This window comes from Stegodyphus dumicola, chromosome 6, assembly GCF_044657685.1.
Source record: "Stegodyphus dumicola isolate Sdum_Otavi_A_Nest chromosome 6, ASM4465768v1".
Classification (NCBI taxonomy): Eukaryota; Metazoa; Arthropoda; class Arachnida; order Araneae; family Eresidae; genus Stegodyphus; species Stegodyphus dumicola.
Window position 1 is genome coordinate 91814903 of NC_140773.1, and position 22553 is coordinate 91837455.

Sequence of the window (22553 nt, forward strand, 5' to 3'; positions counted from 1 at the left end):
TGCTATGAGTTTACCTTACAGTTGTTGAGCGAAGTCTTTTCGAATAATGTTAACACTAGCTCCTGTATCAATAGTCATATTGCAAAGAATTCCGCTAATATGTCTCATGATGAAACGTCCATTATTGCCGCCACTCATTGCAGAAATCTAAAGCCCTTTAAAATGGAGCTTCTCATTATCTGGTAAAATCCGCCCACCGAGCTGGCAACTAATTAGTTTCCCTCCTTCATGCTAAGAGAGGTCTTAGCTGCCGTGAGTTAGGGTTTCTGCAGTTCCTTCATACGTGGCCTTCAATACTGCAGCTCGAGTCCTTTAGGATCACTCTTCTGCGTCAAGACATTGACGTGCTATGGTAAAACGTCTAGAGAAGCAGTCACTTGATCAACTGCTTCCTGGACTTGAAAAGCTCTGACTGGGTGACGGTCTCTGCTACTTGCTTGTTGGGCTGCCTCGAATTTAATGGCGTACACTAAAACGCTGTTTAGTACTTGACATTTGCAATTCACTGGGCTTTCTGTATCTCAGGATCCCAGATGCAGTTGCTGAAGTACGGTAGAAACAGGATTTTCCATGTTTCTGTTGGGCAGTCTGAAAAGACAAGATGAGACATCTTGTCAAGATCGGTAGCGAGCTTGTGAAGTGGTCCTTGGACTTCTGTTCGTAAGATTTTAACTGAAACTTGCCATAGTCTTTTAAACACTTCTCGACAAAGCGCAGCTCTAATGCGCCGAATCATTGGAAATATAATCTGCGGTTTACAGGTAGAATTTCAAAGATCGTCTGCTCTCTAAGAAGCGGCGAGATAACAGGCCTTAGCTTGTGAATCTCAAACATTTGCGTCCGTCACTACAGAGAACTGAGTCTTGTATACTTGCCAGAAATTTTCCATCATAGGTGGACAGCTTTAGAGAGGTGCAAGAAGGCATGGGTAAAAATTTTAAAACCGTCACATTTGCTTCCTGATGCCGCTATGAATTCCTTTAAGCTCTCAACTTCTTTGGGGACAGTAAAAACTATGTAATCAATTTGTTTTTCTAGAGTAGAAATTCTCTCTTCGATTTGTTATTTGACAGAAGACAACACTTTTCCTGTGATTTGTTGCTCGACAACAGAAACTCTCAGTTTCTCAAATTTTACCTTCAACCGTGTCTATTCTGCCTTCCATAGCCTCGAATTTATTTTCCATTATGAAGGCGATTTCTATCTTCCTTTTCCCTAGACCTGCTTCATTCTTTTCCTGAATTGATTTTTCGGCCCCTTCGATCTTTTTTTGAACAGCTTTCATGTCTACCTTAATAGATTCTTGACCCACCTTAATATCTTCCTTAACAAACTTGATGACATTTTTCGTCTTTTCTTGGATTGATTCCATTCTTCTTGGCTCGCTTTTTGGTTCGCTTTCATTTCGTCTTTGAATGCAGCAATGGCTGCTACGATCTGACTTAGTTGTTCCACCATCGCATTTGTCTCCGGCATTAAACTCCCCTCCTGACACCAAACATTGTGTTTTGCGTGCGGATTTGTAATAAATTGAATACATATTAAATTAATGATGGTTTGATAAAAATTATTTTACCCAAAGAAACACATCACAGTTCTGGCACGTTTCACTAAAATACCGGTATAGATCTTCACAGTATCACAAAATACAATCCGTAATTACCCTTAACCATTAAGAATGTTAAACACAACGCAAATGCAAAGCACATCTAAAAGACGAAGCTCTCTCGGATTTATCGATGCTCGGAATTCAGGTCTGAACTAGTAACAACAGACAGTAGATGTTCTTTCCGGTATTATATAGTTTTTACCCGGTAGCCAAGAAACTGGTAAATTACATTTCTAAAATTTACTGAAAGGCATATACGGTTAAAATTACATCCAAGGGGCAGATACGGTTACATTTGCATATAGAGATAAATTATAGTTAGTCATTTGCAATACCCGTTACAGTTATACAAGAACCGGACCTAAATGTCGCCAAGTGGTCGCTAAGTTTGGCGACTTTTGCTGATTTCTCGCCACATTTAGCGGCAAATTTTGTCTCCAAAAGCATTGCCAATTTAGCGAGACAGCTATTTACTAAATGTTAAATACACTTGCCCCTATATCCTTATTTTTCAGGGCAAAGAAAGCATCGTCTCTCTAGATTATCATGTTACGTTACACATAAAAGATAAAACTAAATTAGAAAAATATATAATTTTACATATAGTTTCATTGAAATGATCTACATATGTGAAAAATTGGTAGCAGTATTTTAAGAAATTACAAAGTGAATTACAATATTATGCAGGAACTATTATTTTTATTAGTATTGTTGCGTTCTACAGGTTCGTGGATTTGCAGTAATCGATGACAACTTTTGATGAAGAATCAAAACACAATTTATTCGCCAGTATTACACAGGATAGTTCCAAAGACACGTTTACACTAGTCGAAAACTTACGACCAACACATCGAAACAATCAGCAACACAGTCTTCAGGCTATAACGGCGAAGACAGCTTCGCGGCTAAGTACTAAAGTATAGCTTCTGATTCAGTAATCGTTCTCAAGCTAATCTCTGAACTCAAGAAATTACACTACACTACTTTCTCCCAGGTCAGGCAAGGCATAATCGCTTTAACCTACCTTGGAGAATATTCCCGAGAAAACCGCTAAGAATGCGTTTTATAATGTTCTTGGTCCGTTTATGGCATAGCACCAATTTTGTCCCCAAATAGTATCGCCAAATGAGCTACTTCGCGCCAAATGTGGCAACCCTAACCCTACGTCGCAAGGAAATTACCTCACCTCAGCTGAGCATTTCCCAGCAGTATTTTAATTTTAGCTGACATTTTAAAGGGGTAAATAAATCCCGTCAAGCAGGGGTTGCTAGGCGGACAAAATGTAAAGCAGCATACTTCAAAATAAATACGTATAGTCATTATATTATTCAAGAATTGTTTTCTTTCTGAAAGGATTTGTTATGGTAAATTATCTTGGTTTAGTTTATTTAATTATGGCAAAGCACTGAAGGGCTATCTGTTTAAAGGGAGAGATGCCTTCCTAGAAGGCTTTCTAAGGGAGACTGGCTCGTATACACGTTACAAATGGAGAAAATCACGAAAACGCCCTTATAGCCAGCCTGTTCTCCAGAATTCGAACCCAGTAAATTATCCAAGATGTTTTAATTACCTGGATACTAACAGCAGACAAAATATAGTATAAAACAGAAAAAGGGTTATAATAAATATTTATAAGCGTTTTTAAGTTATGAACATGCAACTACGGGATTTTCAAATTACTGATTTTCGGTTTTCATACCTCATCTTTTCAAAACAGCAACTGTGAGCAGCTGCTTTCTGACTGAATTTGAGACACACTATCGTTACATTTCTACAAGGAATAGAATAAAAAATTTTATGCCTCATAAAATCACAATAATAATTTCAGAAAATCACAGTTTATCAATTTAACCTTGGTTATTTTTCGTCTTTAATGAAAGAAAGTAGTTTAATAAGGAATATTTATTTAAACATTTATGAAACAAGTATGGTTTTCAATAATTTCGTTTGTTGACAAAAATAAGTACCATTTTTTTTCTATTTCAGTTCGTAATGATTTTTTGAGAATGAATCCTGTATGAAATATGCGTTGGAATCTGTCTTAATTTTATACATTAAATATGCTTCTTTTAAATTGTATAAAGCTTCAAAGATTCATATTTTTAATGCATAAAGATGTATGTGATCAGGAAATATTTGAATTTCAAAGAAAGACTTCTGAAATCTTTGTAACTGTGTTTTCCTTTTATTTTGTTTTCCCTTTATTTATAAATTTTATAATCAGAGTCACTGATTTCCTTTTAGAATTTTGCAACTCATAATGCTATGTTCCACCGCTCTGGGCGGCCTCTTTGGCTAGAGCATCCACTCTCTCATTACCACGAACACTGGCATATAAGCCTTCACCCAATAAAAATATAGATTATGTTTTTTCCTAATTTTTGGTTAGGAATTTCCTTGATATTATTCAATATAACGTTTTTGTGGACTGGGGAAAAAGCGCCAGCAGTGCCGATAAAGCATCAGAGTATATGTTTATAGAACAGGACACAAATACATTATTTTCAATCTATTTCAATGTTTCGTGTACCGATAAAATTTCAGCTTGGTCTACTGAATTCTCCGATTTCATCCTAATTCGATAACTGTCTATTTTCAGAAGGTGAAAATATATAACAAAGACACCACCGATGCCCCTCTTTAAACAAAGATCCATCAGAATATACGTATATTTCAATTTCGTTACTAAGATAATTATTTTGATTTACAGGACTACCAAAGACATTACTTAGATGAATTTATCTTGCACAATATTGAAGGCTGCACTATGCATTTCAGTTTCATTGTATTTCATCTGTGAAAGAAGACTATAAACATTTGCTCAATGAGAGTGGCGGAACACAGCCACTTTTGTTAATACCATTCTAAAGGATCCTGTGATCGCAAACAGCCACCTTCTTTGCAGTAAATCCAAGTTCATTCTTAATCTGACAAGCTACCCTGCCCGGCAACCCTAGGCTTCTATACTATATAATAGTTGTATAACATTTTTGTGTATTTCCCTCAGGGTGTTGCTTTTATATGCCAAGGTTTTTGTTATTATAAAAGTTTAAAATTTTCTCAATATAATGTTGTATTTCTTTAAAATGACCCATAAAGTTTACTTTGTTATCAATAGGAGCCCCAAGATCTTATTCTTGGGACGCAATCCGTGGATCCGCAATCCTTATTCGTGGACGCAATCCACGGATCTTATTCTTGAATTGCAAATCCGCTTTCTCAATAGTTTGTTGACAATGAGGCTCCAGAACACGAGCCCTGGGGACATCCTTCTTTAATATCATATGATAAATTCACATTATCTGAGTTACTCCTAAAAATAATCGTTCCATTTTGCAAATACTCTCTAATAATATCATATATCTGTTTATTAATACCAATATCGCTGAGAGTGGAGAGAAAGAACTAGAGAATTGAATCAAAAGCCACACCCCCAGGCATCGAACGAGATCAGGTCTGCGTGACAATTATTTCCTTTCTCTCTGACAGATTGGATAGTCCTGTATAAAGCTAATTCTGCCGACTTTCTACGTTGAACACAAAACTCATTTTCACAAATAATATTATTTCGACTAAGTATGTAATTCAGTCGATTTGTCAGCAGTTTATCAAAAATGTTTGAAAAATTGAGACAAATAGGTCTATGGCCTCCCGAAGTCTTTGAGATTAAAATCCACCTTCCTATTTTCCAACAATCAGGAAAAACTCTAAAATATAAGAACTTGAAATAATAATAATATATATAATTTGAAATATAATAATATAGTATAATTTGAAAATAAAACCCTGATTTTTGTTGTTTGACTTCTAAATTAGTACTTGTTTGGCGTATAATTGTATCATAATCATATAAGAACTTGTTGTACCACATAATAAAAAAGGAAGCATATTCATGAAAAAAAAAAAAATGTTTTATTAAAATATTGTCGATCCCATCAATTCCAGGGGCGGTACCCATTCTAAAGCAGGTGATTACATTAGTTATTTCCTTATAAGTAAAATCTACCTCTTCCCCATTTTCCTTCATATAAACATCTCTGAAATCAGTTTCAAAAACACATTCTGCCAATTTAATGGTCTTAATCAAGTCATCGTCATACTTTTCAATAGATAAGATATTTTTGCAATCTTCCTTAAATTAACACCCATTCTATCTTCTCTTATTGGTGGCTATCATAAGGAACTTATCATAAAACATTTTACTTTTTGCATAATTATAGCTTTTATATGGAATCTTAGTTCTCTTGATCCTTTTCTTATAGATAGACAACGCCCGCTTATATTCAATTTTACCCTGGTTTCTTAATTCAACGTTCAGATCTTTAACCTGGGTACTCTTTCTTAAAGCACGTATTCTCCGCCTTAATTTGTCCAGCTCTGTCTGTAACGTTATAAGGTATTTTTTTCCCTCTTTCAAGCACGCCTTCGTGGTACAACAGTAGCGCACTCAGCAAGTATTCGAGAGGTCCAGGTCTGAGTCTCGGTGAGTGCATAGCTCATTTTTCACATTTTCTTATAATGCGCCTAATGCTAGATATGCGGTGACGCAAGGCTATACCACCTAACCTCTCGGTAGAATGATGGCATCTCCAACTCCCGTAAAATGTTTACCTGCCTATATCGAGAAACCTTAACATTATATATTAACTGGAATTTAAAAGAGTAATTGGAAAAGAGAAGGACAAATTGGTCTTTTAAATAAAAGTTAATGAATGCAAAGCTGAGCTCGCATTGTTGTTATATAATTGAATTTTTTGCATAAAGTAATTTAATTTTTTGCAACTGTATTTATGAGTAACTTTGTTACTTTGAACCCAACTCTTAAAGCAACACAGACAGATTTTCTATTTGTCGAATATGAGATTTTCCGTAATATTTTGGAATTATACGGAAAAATTATTAAAACTAATCATGAAAGGCTTCTTCAGGATTACTACTAATTACTTATTCATGAGCACAATGCCAAGTAATCAAACAGGAAATAACTTAAAATAGTCTGTATTAAACTTAAGTTATTATTAAAATTTCTAGCTTAAATACGAGTAGAATGTGTCGGTGTTCTCTTTTAAACAGATATTCATTTTAATAACATTATATAATATTATACTATACCTTTGAAGATTTATGTTACTTCGGTTGGGTCAGCAGTTTCAAAGATATTCCATTACTTTAATTCTGAAATTTAAAACACATTGTATAATTAGAGAAAAATATTAGTTTGCTAGCACAGCGCAAAAGAGAAATTTCAATTCTCTTTCGAACTGTATGAAAAATTTATAGATTGCAGTAATAACATGCAAAATTTTCAAGAGAATGAATATTGTGCAGACATTTTAAAATACAATATAGTTAGACACACAGAACACAAAAAGAAATAAACTAAAATTCAGGCAATACAAGAAAGGCAAAATAGTTACAATTTTGTGTGTCTCATTTTGATTTTCGTACATACAGGTAGACTAATAAGATGTATCTAAAGACATGCAAATACTGTATACAAATAAATTATTTCTAAAGGTATAGGAACAATACAAGAATAAAAGATTAACGATTTTACTAACGGTTAAAGATAAGAAAGCCTGGACAAGAACATTCATAAAACTCTTTCTGTTCTAGTTAACGATCCTAATTCCAATCCAAATTTGCCTTCGACCTTTAAAGAAATTATGTTTTAGTTCTGGTTTCACAAACAGATAGCGCCACTTTCTTATTCATGTCCAGGCTTTCTTATCTTATCTAATCATTATTTCCTATCTGGTTCATTTGCGGTTTTGCAGCTGAAGATGGTGGTTCGGTAAAACCATCGAAACTAGTCCTGTGAAAATTTTGTAAACATAACGCTGATTTTTTTGTTTGACTTCTGAATTAGTAACGGTTAAAGGTTTAATGATTAAGATTAAAAGCATAATAACTATTGAAATTTTGTCGATTGGATTGCTTATGAAAGGTCTTCAGATTTCCGAAAAAATTGGGTAAAAATATGATAAGGGCATCTTTCTCTCAATGAAAGCGTAAGCATCCTGATGAGCACATTGATTACCAGTACCGGCTGTCGTATTATTGGGCTGGGATTCAAATGCATCAGAGAAGGCATGGATAATTTTAAATGCATTGTGTCCTTGCTGTATAAGGGAATTCAAAATACCATAGACCCGAAGGTCCACTCGGAAGATGGTAGGGGATAAGCGTGGAAAACGCTTGTATCCCTCCCACGGATTATTCTCCATCAAAATTGAGAGGGAAAACTTTACTACCTCCCTTAAATGCCAACAACAAGAGATACCCATTGCCTTTTTGCCCCGAGAAAATACATGAACAGGACAACAGGAATAAAATATAAAAGCATAATCTCGCAACTTGAAGTGCAAAATTTTAAAACTGCTTACACAGTGATACACACAGTAATTGTAAAAGTGTCTAATATATTACAGAATTATTAGGCAGAAATAAGATGCACACGTTTTAAAGTTACTCGCACAGTTTATATTTTATGTAAGCTATCGACATAAACGAAATTTGGGTATTTAATCATGTTAGATAGTAAGTAACGATGATTGTATTTGACTAAACATTTTGAGATATTTTCTTCTGTAACAGAGTCTAAGCTGGCTGCTGCTTCATAGAAATAGCTATTAGTTTCAGACATATATCATAACAAAAACTGCTTTCTATACCGGACTATCATGGAAACTAGTCGGTATAGAAACTAGTATGGAAACTAGCAAACACCAGTGAACGAGAAGTAAAACCATTGAATACTGGTAGTTCGACGGTTGGCTGTGGGAAAATTTTTGTGTTTTTTCCATGTACATATGTCTGTCTATGAATACGGTTTCGTACATTACGATTTATCTCCTACAAGTTAAATAAAGTGTGGTAATCCTCTTATACCACCACACGGTTTCATCCTAGCACATTAACAATGATGCTTAAATCTTCTTATAACATTTTTGTAAGCACATACCTCGATAAGACATTTTTTATACTAAATCTTTTAAAAAAATTAAGTTAAGTAATAATCCTGTGTAGTACACATAAACGACCTTTATATATTTACATAAAGAAAAATAAAATAAATTCAGAGAATACATGCATTTTCTCACATCGAAATTCTTTTGAAATTGAGTCTTTCCATTTACACAATATATAGCTTGTGCTCCAAATGATCAGTTGATGGATTGCATAAATTACGCAATTGTTATTTTGGAAAAATATCTTTTTAATTATGTGTTACTAATTAGCTTTGTCATTTTCGGAAATAATTATTACAAAATTATATTTCAATCCCAAACTTTGTCTAAAAGTAAGAAAACAGCTTTTTAAAAAAAAATATATTCTTCGAAGATGAAAATAAAAATTTTGAATTTTTAGTAAAATGGAAAAAAGGGCACTGACTTTGCAAAAAGCTTAAACTTAAATGAAGTAACCGTGAGAACCATTAAAAATACTAAAAATACTTTGTTTTTAATTGTTTTCGGAAAGCATCTCTCTGTCTTTTACTGGATGTTCGAATTACACTGTTTCAGGTAACATGATATTTTCTAGGAACTTATCTATTGCGTAATAGGAGATATATCTGTATAACGAGAATACGAACCAGTTTCCGAAAGAACGTTATCCACTAAGGCATCTTTTCTTTTAGGCAGTACCTCTTACGTGCTTTGCCATAATCCTACATAAGGTTGCTATGAGCTCAGAGTTCTAGAATGCTTTCCTATTATCTGCTCAAAAGACCAGTTAATAAGTATTACATGTGTTAAAGGTTGCAGAACCCTTGTGTTCTTTAGATTGCCTTCTACAAAGGCTTCCATTTTCGTACGCAGATAGATCTCGCTTCGAGTGAAGAGCATTACAATTAAAAGGTACTTAATTCATTAAAAACATTCTTTTTAGGAATTTATCATATTTTCCTTTGTATGCATCTATCTACCTATCAAAATTGTTTCAAAAGAATAAATTGAATTTAAATACAAATTTAATTAATTCTTTGCGCCATTGCTGCAAGGAATGAAATTAAAATTTTAACAAACATGTATATACGTAAAAAAGTAAATTTAAAGTTAAAAAAATTAAATTCAAAATAATTAAAAAATATGCAAACATATAAAAGATTTAATTTTCGAACTAATCTACAATATAATTTAAAATCAGATAGCATAAGTAAATCAAGTGCAAAACCAAACCATGAAAATAAATTCACCAATTTAGCAAATTAAAATTAATCTAAAAAATACTTAAAAATGCATAAGTGAATGATTGTTGAGCAGGCAGGAGACAGACTTATCAAGGGGAAGTTATCTCCAAACCTAACTCTTCAATCATTCAATTCGTGTTTCGTCATTCATGCAGGCAAGGGTAAAAGTCAAAACCAAAAGAAAATACATAGTAAAGAATGTCCAAAAAGAAATACTAATAAAGTGGTACCTTGAGAAATTAGCAATTAAAAATTAAAAGTCTAAAAGGAAAATACCAATAATGAAGTAATTTGAGAAATACGCAAAGTAACGTCTAGTATTAAATTAAATTTAAAAAAAATTAAATTTTAAGAAAAATTAATTTAGAAACCCTTGTCTACAGAAACCTCTCCGACACGAATATGCATATAAATCAAAAAGAAACTAAAAAGGAACTAGACATAATATATAAAAACCAACAAGAAACTAAAAAGAACTAATTCGTAATTTATAAAAAAGAAATATATACTTAAAAAAATTATTACGTATCTAGAAAATACTTAAATACTACATAAAAAATACCTAAAAAATACTTAAAAGCAAGTAAATAGTAAGTTTTAATTCTAACTTACCTACCATATTAGCGTTGGGGTCTGCAAAAGTATTTCCTAAGTGTAATGTGTAAGTGCAAGTGATGTAAGTGTGTTCTGCAAATAATATAGATGGCGCTAATTTAAGTAAAGTTGAGTGCCAAACTGCTTTGTTTTATTAAAAACTTTGTAAACTTTAATTAAAAATTTAAATATTATAAATCTAGAAAAATCAAAGAAAGAAAGTACGTAATTCAAGTTTTAATTTTAACTTTAACTGACCAACTATTTATGTAGGGAGTTTAGTAGCTGAGCCAATCAAGAGATGTAACTTTGCTCTGCAAATCATAAAAATAGTACTCTAATTGAAGTAAAGTAGAGTTAAGTGGTAATTGTGAATTAATAAATGTAAACTGTTTGTAAAGTTAAATGTGTGTTCTGTGGCAAAATTGTGTAAATAATGCAAATAAGTGAAAAAATATTTTGTGTGAAAATTAAAAATTAATAATTAAAAATAGTTAAGTAAAACTGAAAAGTTTAAAAATTTAAAAAAAAGTAAAATTTAAAATTAAAATTTAAAAAAGTCTTAAGACTCTTAAAAATTCCTCAAATTTTTTCAAGTAAAATTTAAATTCTGAAATGAATTCCTTAAAAAAATTTTTATTTATCAAATTTAAAGAAAGAAAATGTAAGTTAAAAAAGAAATTTCCCAGAAATTTCTCAGAAATTTCCTAGAAATTTCCCAAAATTTCTTAAAAAATGATTATTAAAAGCTAAATTTAAAGACAGAAAGAAAATATTGAAAGTTTTAATAAACTTGATTTCAACTGGTATATCAAAACTGTACTAAATACTGGCATATCAAAACTTTACTAAATACTGGCTAAAGTATGGAAAATTAGAAGAAGATTAAAATCTTCATCAATTCGGGCTATAATTAAGACTTTTGAAAAGAGTTGGCCCTTTACTAGTAAAAGGAAAGAATCCAGTATTGATTAAATATACATATTTACAAATTTATTTACAATAAAAATTTACAAGATAATTCCCTTACTCTTCTATATCCTCCATTACCCTCCAGCTAAGGTTTAAGGTAATGTTATCATACCATAAAGAGCCAAAAAATTATAAAGTTAATGCCTGCCTTTTTAATATATAAATTAATAAATTATATTATTTGGCTATGAAACGTGTTTTCTATTACTTTTCTAGAGATATTAGAGTTCCAATTAATTAGTTTAATAGTAGGAAAATGGAAATTCCTTCTTTTATCATATAATTTAATTTTGCTGTGTTTAATAATTAGCAGGTCTAGGTATTCAATAGTATCTTGATTCATATTCATTTTATTAAGTGTTAAACTATTTGCGTAAATTTTGAATTGCTCAAAAGCAGAATTATTATTGAAAGTTATAATATCATCTATGTATCTAAATGTATGTGCAAATAGCTTTAATTCATTCTTATTTAAACTTAGTTGGAATTTATATTCATAAGTAAAAAGAAATAGGTTACATATTTGTGTAAAACTGTTTGCTTCCATAGGAATTCCTCTTACTTGCTAAAAGATCTTATTATTGAATTTAATGTAGTTATTAAATAATGCACAATTCAGATAAGTATTCCATCTTTCAAGACAAAGGATGTCAAGTAAGTCAGGAAAAAGTTGTGGGAGTTGCATTAAACTAGTAAAAATTTCTTCTAATGGTAGAGAAGTATAAAGGTTTTCAAGACATAGCAGTTAATGTTCTTGATTTCTAAACTTTTAAATCTGCTAAGAACTGGAGCATTATTATAAATAATCCAACTATAGTTGTGTTGTTTGTTAACGAGTTGTTGGATTAAATTACAGATTTTTTTAAGTTTAATTGCAAATATGTAATCTATATTCTTTTTATAATTATTTGTACCAAAGCAATAAATCTAAATTTGAGTGGTGATTTATGAAATATTGGGAGAGTATTTAGAATTTGATAATCTACTGTAGTTAGATGGTTGTGAAATTTGCAGTTTCTTATGAAATGCTTTTAGCTTTTTTGCAATAACATTTTCTTGTATATTGGTGAGTTTATAAGTAATGGCATTATTCAATTCGGGATTAATTAATGAGACATAAAAAATTTCATATTATACTAAAATTATTATTGGCTTTGTCAATTTTGGTTATTACGAAATTTTGTTTCAAATCTTGCAATAGAGGAATGAGAATATTCCACGGTAAATCGCACGGTAAATTTTACTGCAATGTAAAATAATTCTTTCTTATCTCTTGAAAGAGCATTTTTTTCTTATTAACGTTAAGCTAGAAACCAGTTCAATTTCCTCCCAAAGAGTCTGCATATCATTTTATGAAGTACTTTGCATAAACCTATACATTTAAAAATATCTTGAAAAAATACAAAACTGATGAGTTAATTTTGTCTTTCTCTCTCGATGTATTTCAAACGGAGTTTCATTTCTTTCTGATTATGTAACCTGTAACAGTCTTTCAAATGAATATATATATATATATACAAAGAAAGAGAGAGAGCTGAGATTAGTTTTCATTTTTAAATATTTTTCTTAGGTTTAATTAAACCTAGGCACAAGTTCACATGTTATGTATATTAAATATCCATGGCGCAAAATAATTAATTGCTTGATATGGTTTAATCTGATGTGTAACAGCGTTTGACATCATTGTATTTCAAATGCTTTATATAACTTAATCTGCTTGGTCAATACACAAAATTTCCTTTATTTAATTCTGTTATTTCCAAAAGTGAATAAGATTTCAATGAAAAAAAATACGTTTAAACATTTTTATCGGTTTCATAAGTTTATGCTAATTAAATCTTTTACATTTATTTTAAATCTGCATACGAAATTACTTTGGAGTAAAACTTTAATATTTATTACCTTTTACAATTTTTTTTGGGAACTCAGAACTCATACTGGCTTCTTTGGATCAGAAACAAAGTGAATGCTTGCACATAAACAGGAGAAAACCAATACTCTGAATAAGGAAACATAGCGCTTCATCGCATGATTTCAGTACTACGTTTGTCTCATAGCTGTAACTAATTTTCTGCCTGTGTTATCTCGTAAATTTGATGCTAAGTGCCGTAACTTACAATAAATATATTAAAATAGAAATTATGCGATATGCCTATGTTCTTACGGAAGATTATTTTCCGGTACATTAACAGGTATGAAACTACATTCTGCTGATTTATATACTGTTTGGTTTTGGTATGCCACTTAAAAATAATCGTGTTTTTCTTACTAGGATACTATACATTCAATAAAACATGCCAGAGCACAGTATGTTACATGGTAACAGAGTTTACAGAACGAATATTAGATTTTGACGTTTCTATAAAAGAAATACTTGCGTACGTAAGTCTGTGGCTTATTTTCACTTCACATATACTTTAATAACTGACAAAATTTAACAGTTATTTGGAACCAAATCAAATAAAAGTTTCAGTGACTTTCAAAAGGCGAATCAATAATCTCTTTTCTTAAGTAAAATACTTTTCTGCAGGATGTACTGCATGCATAGCTTGTACTCCAAATATAGTACGAATTTATATCAGAGCTGTATTATGCACTACTCTTTAGTAGTGAGTCCTTTTTTAAAATTATAACTAGATGTAACTAGAAAGTTACATATAGTAACTAGACAGTTACAGTCATAGTAGTAGAGAGCTGTATTATGCACTACTACTTAGTAGTGTATAATACACTAATAAACAGTAGTAAACTTCTAGACATTACGCAACATAAAGTCTAGAAGAAATGTACCTTCAGTATTTATTTTGTCCAAGATATGTTAAACCGACATAAAGAAAAAAAGTGAGAGTGCAAACGATATTCGTAGATGCAGTAGCGTTTTGCATCTACCCCTGCTGTAAACGAGTTTAGTTTGTAGTACACGCCACATTCAGATTTTACCAAAATTTGCTGAATTACAATAATAAAGCATCAGTCCTTTTTTAAAACTATACCTCATTAATTTTGATGGAAAATAAAGCAAGACAAAAAGAAGTGAGATATTGTTAACTTTGAATAAAAACTCGTATTGTTCTTGTACTATCAGTATCGGTTTTTTTCTACGGAAAATACCGATAAGATGTTGTAAGTACGTTAACTGGTCGTAGAATGTCACTGATGTAATGAGAAATCATTATGGCTGCTTGAACTGACAGACGTGCTGATGTTAAATCTAATAGCGCCCCATGAAAAAATAGTCCTGTTTGCGCAGTATATTGAGTACAAATGCAGTCTCCTTGGTGTCTTTCCCCCGTTTTCGACAGACAAATACATATGGTGATAATTTTCTCTTAAACAAAACCGTGATTTATCAGAGAAGAGGATATCACTCTAATCAGTCTGCCAAACATGATGTTCAGAAGTCATTGCAGTCTAGCATTACGTTGCTGAAATGTCAAAAGTAACTTCAGGAGGAGCTGACAGTCTCTTAATCTAGAATGTAATGAACAATAACGTACTAAGACAGATGACATTGGCTCATAGGTTACCGTTCGCCAGTTTTGCGCTAAAACGTAGATAAAGCAGAGAAGTCAGCCAAAGCATCCTGATAAGAGGATTTTTCTCTTTCAGCGTTGCCTGCTTACCAAGTCAAAAAGCTTTTCTTTCCTTGCGAAGTTCTTCTCACAAATCTTTGCATAATCTTTCAAGTACAGAAGCATTTCACTCTGCTCTTATGACAGTATCGGCCCACCAGCAGCCGAAGGATAAAGTCGCTAACACTGGTAGTTCAGTCCGGGATTTGAATCCCGGCGAACGACCTTGCTGCATGGCCGTTTTCATGGTTTTTATCATGTGTAACGTGAGTACGAGCCAGTATCCCTTACAAAGCCTTCCGCGAAGGCATCCCTCCCCTTAGGCAGATAGCGTTCGAATGCTTTGCCGTAATCAAATAAACCATTCAAAATTAACCGTATGGCAGTATCACAAAAAGAAAACATTGAGTTTGTTTCACGCCAATAATGCTTTCTCTGTCAAAGGCCGCTGATGATTTTATACGCCCGTTTAATATGATGTAGAGGGACCTGTACTTAATGTTGAACATCGTCTATCCGGCAACGAATCCTATGTAAAAATATCAAGGTTGTAAAAAACCCTTTCATTTAAAAATAAGAAGACTAGAAGGCACATCTAGTGATTGCAAATCAGCTAATCACTTGTGCGAAGATAACATAAAGTAACAGTAGGTTCAAATGTAAAATTAAAATTCAAGAAAATAGTAGCCAAGGGTTACAAACATCAGGTTAACGCGATTTAACCAGCTGGCTCATAATCTAACTAGCGTTGGCGATTCAGTCTTGGCGATTATAATGTACGGCGCAAAACCTCAAATCTTATCTGAGCAGGTAACCTGTTAAAGTGAACTCAAGGGGCAAAACACACTCTGTCTTACAATCTAAAAATCTCATTTTAAATACACGAGAACTAATTTATATTCTGGCTTGGAAATAGAAGGAAGAAGAGACAGTGAAGGTCTAAATCATAAAATAACTGGTTAATTAACGTAAAGGAACTCTATAAAAGAATCAAATTTCCGTACAGGTATGTTTCGAGTTCTTACGGACTATAGCTTCCATAGCTTCGGACTTTACGGATTAATGAGGTTGAAATGGGAATCACTTGTTCCTTTCCTATGTTGCACGTACTGAAAAGTAAAGTTGCAGACGCATTCTGTTTTCTTCTGTATATAATGAAAAGCGTCTTCCTAAGGGTGTATATATTTGGCAGAGCTCGTTGCGACCTTTGTGCAATATTAAATAATTCTATTTAACACAGTTATTCAGTAAGCAAAAATTCATTAGCAGAAATTATGTACAGGTAAGAGAAAGTCTTCTCTCTTATCTATTACAGATGTTTATGTTAATTTAGTTTTCACATGCTCAGTAAATTTAATACTTTGCAGATGATTTCGTGTAACATAAATAGGATCTATTTACTGAGAACAAAAGTAACCTTTAATAAATTTTAGCTAATTTGCAATGACACATTAGAAGCGAATGATGGAAATCCTAATGAATAATCGAGATTCAATTACAATGCCTGTAACATTTTAATAATACGCAAGGTTTATTCCGGTCGAATAAATGCAACAAGTCAAATATTTGTAAGGGATATAAGATTAAAAAAAAACATTTTATAAATAAACACTGCCACTTAACTTGAAATACTGTAAATTAGTTTATATAAATATTAAAAGTTTGGGTTGAAATACTATTTTATTAAATAGCTACACTCAGGAATCTGAAATCCTTTAAGAGTGAATTGCTTACAGTAGTAAAATCATGCCCTCAATAAGATGGTATTTTAAGTAAGTGATGATCGCTTTATTGAAAACAAGGGCTTATTTTAATTTTATTTTAATAATAAATGTCTTCGTAATTAGGTCAAATCTTATTTTTCATATTTTCAAAAGCATTAAAAATTCTGACGTGTGAAATTATTTCTCACCTCTCCCTCTATATACATGTAGACTAACATGAATGCAGATTAAGAAATCATATTTAGTCTAGTAAAGTAGAAATGAATTAGTATAAAAATACGTTTGCAAAATGGCAAAAAAGGCAAAAACACACAGTACCAATTAGCATAATTAAAAAATAATTAGATGAATATCCTGTAGAAAATTTATAGTTCAAAACAAAAATAATTGTATGAATTTTAGTTATATGATAAGCTAAAGTTGAGAAAAAATTAAATTTGAATAAAAATAAAAGAAACAGGATTGTACATTTCATGGGGCATCTTCTTCAGGAACCTGGTGTCACGAGAAAAGGAAATAAAAATTATTCTGTTCCTTAAATGTACACTGCGGGGGAAAAAAAAATGAGACAGTTCTATATCTCCCGTTCTACTGGGCCGAATGACGAAATTCAACTTGTCTTGTTTTTATGTCTTTTCATGTCTCGAAAGCGCTACTTACAATATGTATCAGATTTATACATAGCATTGTTCTAATATAGGCATTTTTACATAAAATTGGACGTTTTCTGAAATTACATGCCAATTATTTTTTCCCATATTACGATTCTACGACTCAAATTATACCAAACTTACAAGCTCTGCCAAATATATACACCCTTAGGACGACGCTTTTCATTATATACAGAACAAAACAGAATGCGTCTGCAACTTTACTTTTCAGTACGTGCAACATAGGAAAGGAACAAGTGATTCCCATTTCAACCTCATTAATCCGTAAAGTCCGAAGCTATGAAAGCTATAGTCCGTAAGAACTCGAAACATACCTGTACGGAAATTTGAGTCTTTTATAGAGTTCCTTTACGCTAATTAACCAGTTATTTTATGCAAGAGTAGGTTTTAAAAATTTAGATTTAAACATTTTACTCCTCCATGTTAATTGAATTTGGCATATATTTATTAATATCTCTTTTTTATTAAACTTATTTTATTCTTCCTTTCACATTTCGAAATTTAGGTTCATTCCAAATAAAATTCGTCCATATTTTATGATTTATTCAAAAACAAATTTTATAAATTTTTCGAAAAACATTTTTAATTATAACTCCCATACAATTTTTACCATAGTCTTAAAATAGATGTGTTTCTAAGCATACCTACAAAAAAATTATGTCTTTTATTCAAAATTTCCTAAAATATACATGAATTTACATATTGGCGCATTTTAAAATTTTGCATATTTGTTATAAGCGATAATAACGCCAAATGTGGTTTATGCAGTTTGCCAAAATTATTTGAAAGTGTGAAGGATGACCTTTTTTAAGCTCATCTGCAATGAAAAAAAGGAAACGAAAATAGATTGCCATAAAGAAGTTCGCCAAGTAAATTATTCTTGGCGCAAAGTGAAATGTATTTGCCAAGATAAATTTTTAAATTTCTCCATAAATTTCTCACGAAAAATTAAAAAACTTGATAACTAGGCATAATTTGAGTCGTGGAATTGAAATATGGAAAACAATTGGTGTGTTATTTCAGAAAAAGTCCGATTTTGTGTCAAAATACCTATACTTTGCAGCTATTGCGCAAGTATTAGAACACTTGTTTTCGAATTCAATGAATTTTAGATCATTCAGTATTTGATATATTAGAACAAAGCTATATATAAATCTAATACATATCCTAAGTCCCGCTTTCGAGACATGTAAAATGCAATTTTAATTTCGACAATCCGCCCAATGAGCAATAAAACATAAAACGTAAGAAATTAGAGTTATGATTAGAAAAATAATGTTGTATGAAGGATAATTGTTTTTAAGAAAAATATAAGTATGTTTTCTACTTAAAATCTATAAAATTTTCACGCTGAACAATAAACCAAAATTTCGCGTTGATAATATTAATAAAATTGACACCAGAAATTAGAAATTTACCTGCATCATTTAAAAATTCAGTATTCTTCCATGATTCTTGCATAATGCTAATGATCCAACAACTTACGTAATACTTCAACCAGTAATAATCTTAAGTTTGGTGAATCGAAATTTGAGCAACTACTTGGGCTAAACCTGAACGAAAATCAAATCATTCTGTGACGGGTTTTTATATTGGACACCTCGCATTCTCTCTCTCTCTCTTATATTTGCTAATTGATGGTCGTTGCTGCTGTTTCGTATTTTCATTTAATATATGACCAATTATTCCATTTAATGTGACTAATGATTACGATTTTCCTTAGGTTTAGAAATTTAGAAAAAAAACTAAAACGGAAAATTTCATTTGCACTCAAGAATGGAACGATATCAGATAAATGTTGTAATACTGAAACTAAAATCTTAGCTTTATTTCAAACTCTCTTAGTGCCAAACTCTAAGTGTCTTATTTCCTTGGTTTTTTAGTGCCTTATTTCAAACTCTCTTAGACACTCTCTTAGTGAGTTCTGTTAGTCCTTATTACAAATAAAATTTAAACTGTATTATTTCTCCGAATTCTGACTTAATAAACATGATTATAAAGAGAAAAATATGCAAAATTAAAATTGAAAATACTAAGAATTTAAATCGTACATACGCATAGTAACTGTTCAAGTTACCGATTTCGTCTCTTTATGCTTCTTGTTTTTTAAAATGAATTTCCATACATCATTGCATAGAGAATTTCGTTGAAGGATTGTACTTGTGGTGCATGTCCAAAATGTATCATTGTATCCAGTTCCAATTCTAAAAATATTAAAATACAGACTAAGTATTATTACAAATGTGAAAGATAAGGATGTATTAGCGCTTTCAACCATTTAATGATATCTTGGTTTAAAACACTATGAGTTCTTAAAACTCTAAAGCATACTTTGTATTTGATATTATACAGAGACTAGCCCACTAAACCGTTTACTGTAAAAAAGTGCGTAATAATTTTAAGAAGTTCAGCTAGTGCAATTTTCATGTTCCCAATTAATACCTAATAACAATAAAAAAGTACATTTATTGTTTTTAAATCGCTTAGTTTGTTAATGAGCAAAAGACTAATTATACTTTGCTGAATGGCAATCCATTAGCGAGTGGAAGATAGAAAAGTGTATTTTATTTCGGGGTATGCCAATCTATTTCTTTCAAATCGCCGAGTTTTTTCATTAAATTTGAAACATAAAAGTCATTCATTTTGTTGAGTGACCACATATCGCCCCTTTGCAAAGTACTAAATTAAAATCGCTGAGTTTCTTAATCAAAAATCAAGTTCCCATGATACATGAAAAAAAGTTCGAAATTAAAGCTGGATTCAATGACCACATGCTGGAGGAAAGGACTACATGCAAATAAAATCTGGCGTCTCAAGATTCCTCTGTTTTTCCATCAAGCAAGGAACAAAATAAACAGAGATACATACAGATTTTTTGATTTTTAATAGTTGCAGTAAAGAAATATAGGAATATCTTTGGAACTTAAATTGTTTTTATTAATTACTTAAATTGTTTGCCTTTCAAACTGAATCTGTCTATTGTGGATCAAGAAATAGATGCAGAACTGTCTGATTCTTAAAATTATTAAGCAATTGCAGTTCTTAAGAATATTTGGTTCTTTCTATAGAATTGGATGGATTTAAATAATAAAAATGCTCTCTTAGTGCCAAACTCTAAGTGTCCATTCAATTTACGATCCATCTAATTAAAAGAATTCAATATTTTCGTAGAATGATGTTATACATATTTTTTATTTTATACTTCATATTTTGTAAAAACAAACTTAACGATTTACAAGCTAACAGTGACGGCATTATACGGTGTAAAAAACTTTTATTTCCAGAGCGCCAGATTGTCTATATGAAACTTTAAAAATTTGTTGTTCGTAAATATTTTTTGATTTTGCTGTTGAAATGAACTTTATGTGGCTTAAGTGCAAATAATGTGATATTTAATGAACAAAGTTAACACGCAAAACGTTAGCAATAAAGAGACAAGTTTTGTAAGCCATCTTACTAAGAAAATTGAACATTGATGTGATGAACTGCGAAAAGACTGAAAAAATAGAAAAAATGTATGTCAGCAATTAACATTGCATTGGGACTTTTAAACATATGCTACTATGCTGCTTTTAAAATGTTTTTGATTTTTTTGTTTCAATTGTGTATGGCGTGCGAAGAAAACGATTAACAAAGAAAAAAAAAAAGTTTAGCAGGAGTTATCAAGAAGTCAACGAGAGCGTAATAAGTCTTAACAAATCCTTCTGGGCGACGGTTAAAATTGGAAACTTTTCAGATCTATCTATCTATATATACATACAGGGAAATACGTTTAACACGAAAACGCTTAAGACAAAATGTTGGTTAAAATGAAATAATACAACGGTCCCGACAGACTACTATGTATTTTCATGCATTTTGTTTCTTTTAACACGAAACGAAAATCGCTTAACGCGAAAAGAGTTTTCTTCTGAGAATGAACAAAATACGGAAAACACCAGCCACGCAGGCGAGGTTTAAGAGGGGTGTGAAATGAAAGAGAGGTGGTTTCGCATGTTTCGTAGAAAGGCTTTGGCTTGAACTTGGCTTTGAAATACCCTCGGAATACCCTGTGACACGAGCCAATGTTGTTTATCTAAGCTACTTTCACCTTGCAACCCTACAAACACCACACAAAAACATCTCATCTCTCATCAGTCGGCTTTGGAACTCGGTGACGAGTACATTGCAGTATGTGTAAATAAACAGTGAGTTTTGTTCCCGCTAAAAGAAGGGGAGAAGGAGCATACTGAAACTGAGCTGACACTTGAAGAAATGTTTCTGTGTTATTGGACTGTTCCTACTGTATTATCGGAAGAATTCGTTGAAGTAAATGATGATAATGTGTGTACAGCCCCAATTATGGCAGGCAAAGAAAGTTTGGAACTTGTGTAAAGCTAAGAAAATATCGTTGATGCAGATTCCGACGACGAATATGAAATGAATAATGCAGCTTCTGTTCCCACATCATCCGAAATGAGGAACATCATGAAAAGTATACGCAGTTATTTAGACGCACATTTCCAATGATGAAATGAATAACAAAAATGGACGACATCGAACAATTTGTTGAAAATTTGGTGCTAAAAAAGACAATGCAAAGAAAAATATCAGATTATTTTAGAAAAACCCAATAAATGTTTTGTTTTTGAAAAACTTGAAAATTTTGTATTAAATTAAGTTTTTGTGGATGTTTTTGTTTCATTGAGTTTTATTAAAACATGCATATATTTACATGTCTATGTAAATAAAATTTACTCTAATAAACTTAATTTTGTTGAATACTTTTTTTTTTTTTTTTTTTTTTTTTTTTTTTGGCTGGAATATCCTTTAACACGAAAAAATATTTCAGTCCCCTCAGTTTCGTGTTAAAAGATTTTCACTGTATCACTGTATATATATATAATTACAAAATAATTTAAAAAATATATATAAACATGCCTAGTATTTTCGCGCATTAAACTGCTGAAAATTTATCAGTAAAGGTATAAAGTAAGAAATTTAGAAATTCTTTATGCTTAGACTATTAAAGATTATTGATTTTAAACTTACTGTATTCATTTTCCGTAACTTTTGCCAGAATTGTAGTTAAATTTAAGTTTAAACATTTAAAATGTAGAGCTAAATAGAATGTTGTTTTCCACACATACTGTACTCCTCCATTTGCCCATCTTTTTGCTAATCTTTGACGCAACTGATTTTTGCTACTTGCACAAAGAATTTAGCTCTGAAAATTCG

At 31.5% G+C, this 22553-nt stretch overlaps 1 protein-coding gene across 2 annotated transcripts in view; it reads right to left on the reverse strand.

Annotated features, from left to right (window-relative positions):
* LOC118185611 (protein turtle-like) overlaps positions 1-22553 on the reverse strand; it is an 886541-nt gene that overhangs the window by 17816 nt on the left and 846172 nt on the right. Inside the window, exons 13-14 of one of the 2 annotated variants that reach the window (XM_085818673.1) lie at positions 19392-19540; positions 6722-6784 (exon numbers count right to left, since the gene is read on the reverse strand). The gene's annotated coding sequence lies outside the window, so the exon portion shown is untranslated. The remainder of the gene's footprint in view (positions 1-6721; positions 6785-19391; positions 19541-22553) is intronic. The other variant, XM_085818674.1, reaches the window with a different exon arrangement.